The following is a 5,805-nucleotide window of genomic DNA, read 5'->3' on the forward strand; positions in this document are numbered from 1 at the left end:
GCCTCATCAACAAATAATGCCATTTAGCCTGGCCTGAATCCTTAGTTACCCTCAAGAACCAAAACAGACTTCACTCATGTATTAGTTTCTGCCTTTTATCTGTCTACTAGTCGGTGCCTTCGGTGTCTGGTAAACTATAGAACAGACATTGGCCACTGCTTATCCACTGGCCAAAGAATGGAATTACCTTAACAACAACCCCACCACTGCCACAGCCATTTCTGGCCTGGGAGCTTATCAGAGGACAAGAGGAGAATCCCTAGGCCATGTGTAGTAACAAGGACATTGATCCTTCTCCTGGTGGCTTGGCTAAACTGCAGCCTTGTCCCACAAGAGGGGTACTTTTCATTGCCTAAGTTTCACCATAGCCAGGTGTTCTGGACACACACACACACACACACACACACACACACACACACACAATCGATATTTTTTTATATATGGACTTCCATAGGCTTTCTCCATGTATTCTTAGCTTGGCTAACCAGCTCCTTACCCTCTGCTCTCCACACCCCCACTGATGCCCCTTTAGCCTTAGTCTCTGGTATATTTATTCTACCTCTCACTTTGTGTCATCTGTGTTTTATCCCCCTAATTCAATTTTTTCCTAGGGTTGTGTCTTAGTTACTTTTCTGTGGCTGTGATAAAACAGCATGACCAAGGCAACTTATAGAAAAGAGTGTTTACTTGGGGCTTACAATTTCAGAGTCCCTGACCCTCAGTGGGAAGCATGGCAGCAGACAGACATGGCACTGGAGCAGTAGCTAAGATCTTCTATCTTTTTTTTTTTTTGGGTTTTTTGAGACAGGGTTTCTCTGTGTAGCTTTGCGCCTTTCCTGGAGCTCACTTGGTAGCCCAGGCTGGCCTCGAACTCACAGAGATCCGCCTGGCTCTGCCTCCCGAGTGCTGGGATTAAAGGCGTGCGCCACCAACGCCCGGCCAAGAGCTTCTATCTTAATCCATAAGCAGAGAGAGCTAACTGGAAATGGTGTGATTGAAGCCTCAAAGCCCACACCCAGGGATACACCTCCTCCAACAAGGCCACACCCAATCCTTCCCAAAATAGTTCCACCAACTATGGATAAAGTGTTCAACTACATGAGCCTATGGTGGACAGTCTCATTCAAACCACCACATTCCACTTCCCGGCCCACACAGACTCCTACCCTTATCATAATGAAAAATGCATTTAGTCCAATTTCAAAAGTCCCCATAGTCTATCACAGTTTATCTTAACACTGTTTAAAAGTCCAAAGTGTCTTCTCAGATACAAGTAACTCTCTTAATCGTAACCCCCTCTAAAATCAAAAGCAAATTACAGACTTTCAGCATACAGTGGCACAGAATATATATTACCATTTCAAAGGTGAAGAAAGAGGCCATAGTGAGAAAATATTGGGCCAAAACAATACCAAAACCCAGCAGGGCAAACTCCAAATCCTGTAGCTCCACGTCTAATGCCAAAGACCTTCAGATCTCCTACTCCTCTCCGCTTTGCTGACTGCAACACCTCTCTCTCTCTCTCTCTCTCTCTCTCTCTCTCTCTCTCTCTCTCTCTCTCTCTCTCTCTGTCTCTCCCTGTGTGTCTCTCTGTGTGTCTCTCTGTCTCTCTCTCTCTGTCTCTCTCTCTCTGTCTCTCTCTCTCTCTCTCTCTCTCTCTCTCTCTCTCTCTCTGGCTGGTTCTACTGCCTGTCTGCAGCTCTCCTTGGCAGATGTCCCACAGCTCTGGGACCTCTAGCATCTTGGGGTCTCCAACACAACCCAGGTTTCAGTTTTATAGCTTCACACAATGACCTCTCAGGGCCTAAGTGTAGGGACTCCCCTGCCACACGCCTGGCCTCAGTGGCTCTCAACTGCAGAGGAAGATTCCATAACCCCTTTACTCCTGTATCTTTCAGAACTGCCACCTGGCTGACACTGCTTGGGATGGAGCCTGGCCCCCTCCTTGAATTACAAGTGCGTAAGCTTTTCTTTGTTGCATGAAGTATCTGTAACAGGCTTTCTCTTGGGCCACCAACCAGCTCCTAAATCATGACACAGAGACGTATTAGTTATGAACGCTTGGTCTCATCCTATGCGTGTCCCACCAGCTCTTATAACTGAAGTTAACCTGTTTCCCTTCATCTACACTTTGCCTCGGGGCTTTCTACCTTTCTTTCATTCTGTGCATCCTACTTTCACTGCTCGCTGTGTGTCTGGCTGGCTGGCCCCGGGCGTCTCCCTTTTTTTCTCCCTCATTCTCTCCTTTCTCCTCTTCTCTCCTCCTTCTTATTCTCTCTGTCCACCAGCCTCACCTATCCCTCTATTGGCCATTCAGCTTTTCACTAGACACAAAATGTTCATGAAAAATGTTCTCTAGCCTACTTGCTAATATTGTTCCCCTCGGAAGCCTCTTGTGCTGGGCCTCTATAGTCCACATTGCTCTTAGCAGTATTGTTTTCCACGCTACTTACTACTACTACTAAGATGGCCCATTAGGCCCTGCTTATAGCAGTGAACCTCTTTCATAGTCCAGAGCCTTTTCCACATTCTCTCTAAAAACGGCGTGGTCATACCTGCCATAGCAATAGCCCACTTCTGTCTTAGCTGCTTTTATTTTTATTTTTATTTTTTTTTTTTGGTTTTTCGAGACAGGGTCTCTCTGTGTAGCTTTGCACCTTTCCTGGAACTCACTTGGTAGCCCAGGCTGGCCTCGAACTCACAGAGATCCGCCTGGCTCTGCCTCCCGAGTGCTGGGATTAAAGGCGTGCGCCACCACCGCCCGGCTCTTAGCTGCTTTTATATTATGATAAAACACCATGATCAAGACAACTTATAGAAGAAATGGATTAGCAGTGGTTCTCCACCTTCCTAATGCAGCAACCATTTATTATAGTTGCTTGTGCTTTGGTGACGCCCAACCATAAAATTATTTTCGTTACCACTTCGTAACTATAATTTTGCTACTGTTATGAATTGTGAATATATGGTATGTAGATGACCTTAGGTGACCCCGTTGAAAGGGTCATTCGACCCCTGAAAGAGTCATGACCCACAGGTTGAGAACTGCTGATCTAGGGCTTACAGTTTCAGAGGGTAGGAATCCATGACCATCCTGGCAGGGAGCATGGCAGCAGGCAGGCAGGCATGGTGCTGGACCAATAGCTGAGAGCTCATGTCCATAGGCCAAATCCTCAACTGGACTTGGCAGAGGTGTGTGATGGGGGCAGGTAGTTTTTGGCTAGCTACTAGGTCTTTTTTTTTTTTTTTAATATAGATCGCTTCATAAATTTGTGTGTCTGTCATCCTTGTGCAGGGGCCATGCTAATCGTCTCTGTATCATTCCAGTTTTATATATGTGCTGCTGCCAAAAAGAGCACTAGCTACATGGTCTTAAACACCCAACAGGAAAATATAACCAGAGCCTTTTCTTATCTTTCTTTTTCCTTCTTTTTTTTCCCAAGGGACCACCCACTTAGGAAGACAGAGCCACCTTCATTCATGCTAAAAGAAAGAAGAAATAATCATCCCTTCAATGAGATAATGTACTTTTGCCTTCACAGAATTCCTACCCCCTAGTGTGTTGTATGATATTTTGTTTGTGTTCTGACAAATAAAGCTTGCCTGGAGATCAGAGGGCAGAGCTAGCTACTAGTTAACCACAGTGGCCAGGCAGTGGTGGCACACACCTTTAATCCCAGCACATGAGAGGAGGAAGCAGGAAGATCAGGAGTTCAAAGCCATCTTGGGCTACATGAGACCGAACCAGTTTAAAAGAGAAACGGAGCTGGTGGTGGTGAAACATTTTTGATCCCAGCACTTGGGATCTCATGCCTTTAATCCCAGCACAGTCAGGAGATGGAGGCAGGAAAATAAGGTGGGTGGAAGAGACAGGATCTTGGGCCAATTCAGTCTGAGGATTTGTAGGGACAAGAGCCCACCAATTTGGTCTGAGATTTTGTAGAGGTGAGAAAGTCTCTGGTGGCTGCTGCTCTGCTTCTCTGATCCTTCAGCTTTCACCCTCCATATCTGACTCCAGGTTTTTATTGTTAAAACTAATTAGGATCATGCTTCTCTAGTGCAGTCCCTGTGAGCTGCCGTGAGGCTCTGTAGGGCTCTCCTGCCTTAGAACTCAGAAAGGCAGAACTTTGCCTTCTCTTCTTTATTTTATTTTTTTTTTGGGGGCGGGGAGGCTGGCCAGAACCTAGTCATATTTTTTCTGGAACTCTGGGATTCCTTATTTGGGGGGGGGTTGGGGGGGAGGTTGGGGGGGGGGTTCCGAGACAGGGTTTCTCTGTGTAGCTTTGGTGCCTTTCCTACTCACTCTGTAGCCCAGGCTGGCCTCAAACTCACAGAGATCCGCCTGCCTCTGCCTTCGGAGTGCTGGGATTAAAGGCATGCACCCCCACACACACACACCTGGCTGGCAGGATTCCTTATTGTTTCTCTGAAGCATCCCTATCCCGCTCCCACCCCATCCACTTTTGCTACGCAGCTGATTGTCCGCCACATGTGACATGGGTCTCTGTCTCCCTCTTAAATTCACACCTAGGAAACTATAAGACACTTCTCTCTAAACTCACCTTTTGTGGTACATGAGTTTCAGTCTTCAAATTCATGAAACAAGAACCTGAGAGTCTCTGGGTCAGAGTGGTTTTGGTGGTGATCAAGTTTCAGGACCCTGCCTCCCTGAAGGGACTCTGGCCAGCTCCAGTGTGGCGAACATGGCTCTAACAGGCCTTGCCCGTCTCCCCCATACCCTCTACCTTGCTAAAAACTGTTAAATTGCATTTTAAAGCTAGCCCCCAAGGTCTATTCCCTTGTTTAGCCACTCCCTCCTCCTGAGACTACCAAGGTCCACCTGTCAATCAAAAGCCTCCTTTGGCTCACCTAATTAACACGCTTAATCAAAATTAAACACCTCATCCTAACATGGGGTTTCCTGTTGTATCTTTATAAACCACCATTTTCCTATGGGCCACGTCTGTCTCCCCACTATCCGGAGGCGGTCCTTTGTGCCTCTGGAATAAATACCCCTTCCCTCTCCCTTGTTCCTTTTCCCTTCTCCCTCTTCCTCTGTCTCCTGTCTTTGTCCCTTATTCCTGCCCTCTGTCCCTCTGAGGTGAATAAATCTCCTTTGTGCTGAGAACTTGGTCTTGGGGGTCCTCAGCAGATAATTTTCCTTTCACTCCTCAATAAAGACTGTGTTGTTCTTGGAGACATCTAATATAATATCACCGGACATCCCCCGCCCTCAGAGCTGAGGACCAAACCTATGGCCTTGCAGCAAGTGCTCTGCCACTGAGCTAAGTCCCCAACCCCAGCACCCGTACATTTCTACAACAGCTAGAGAAGACAAACAACCTAGATGTCCACCCACTGATAAACAGATAAGGAAAGTGTGGAACGTATTTGGTCCGATGGATCCTCCAGCTCACTCCAGTTTGACCCAGGAAAGCCCCATTCCTCTCCAAATCCCACCCTCTCAGAGAACAACAAAGAAAAGGCACCAAAAAGCCCAGTTCCACATTCTTGGTGGCTACAGCAGCTCCTAGCATGAAGTTGACTGCCACCCAAGCCACCACATAAAGTGTGCAGCTTTTGACCATACGTGGGCACAAACCCAGCTTGTGGCAGGCGCATCATCACCCCTCGCCTACAGGGTATATAAGCTCCTGCTTTAGTCCTCCTGCCTTGATTTCTGGGGGCTGAAGAACTCACCCGGGGGTTGCTTTGCTCAAATAAACCTGTCTTTTTACTTTTCAGTTCGGCTTGATCTGGCTTTCTGCGTTGGCAGAGAAACCTATTATTGCAATAGAGAAAACC

The 5,805-nt window shown here is 47.1% G+C and overlaps 1 pseudogene; it reads right to left on the reverse strand.

The window, feature by feature from the left end:
- Positions 1-3,246: 3,246 nt before the first annotated feature.
- Positions 3,247-3,359, reverse strand: LOC121821854 (U6 spliceosomal RNA; annotated as a pseudogene).
- Between the last annotated feature and the right edge of the window lie 2,446 nt (positions 3,360-5,805).

Source organism: Peromyscus maniculatus, chromosome 12, assembly GCF_049852395.1.
Source record: "Peromyscus maniculatus bairdii isolate BWxNUB_F1_BW_parent chromosome 12, HU_Pman_BW_mat_3.1, whole genome shotgun sequence".
Classification (NCBI taxonomy): domain Eukaryota; kingdom Metazoa; phylum Chordata; class Mammalia; order Rodentia; family Cricetidae; genus Peromyscus; species Peromyscus maniculatus.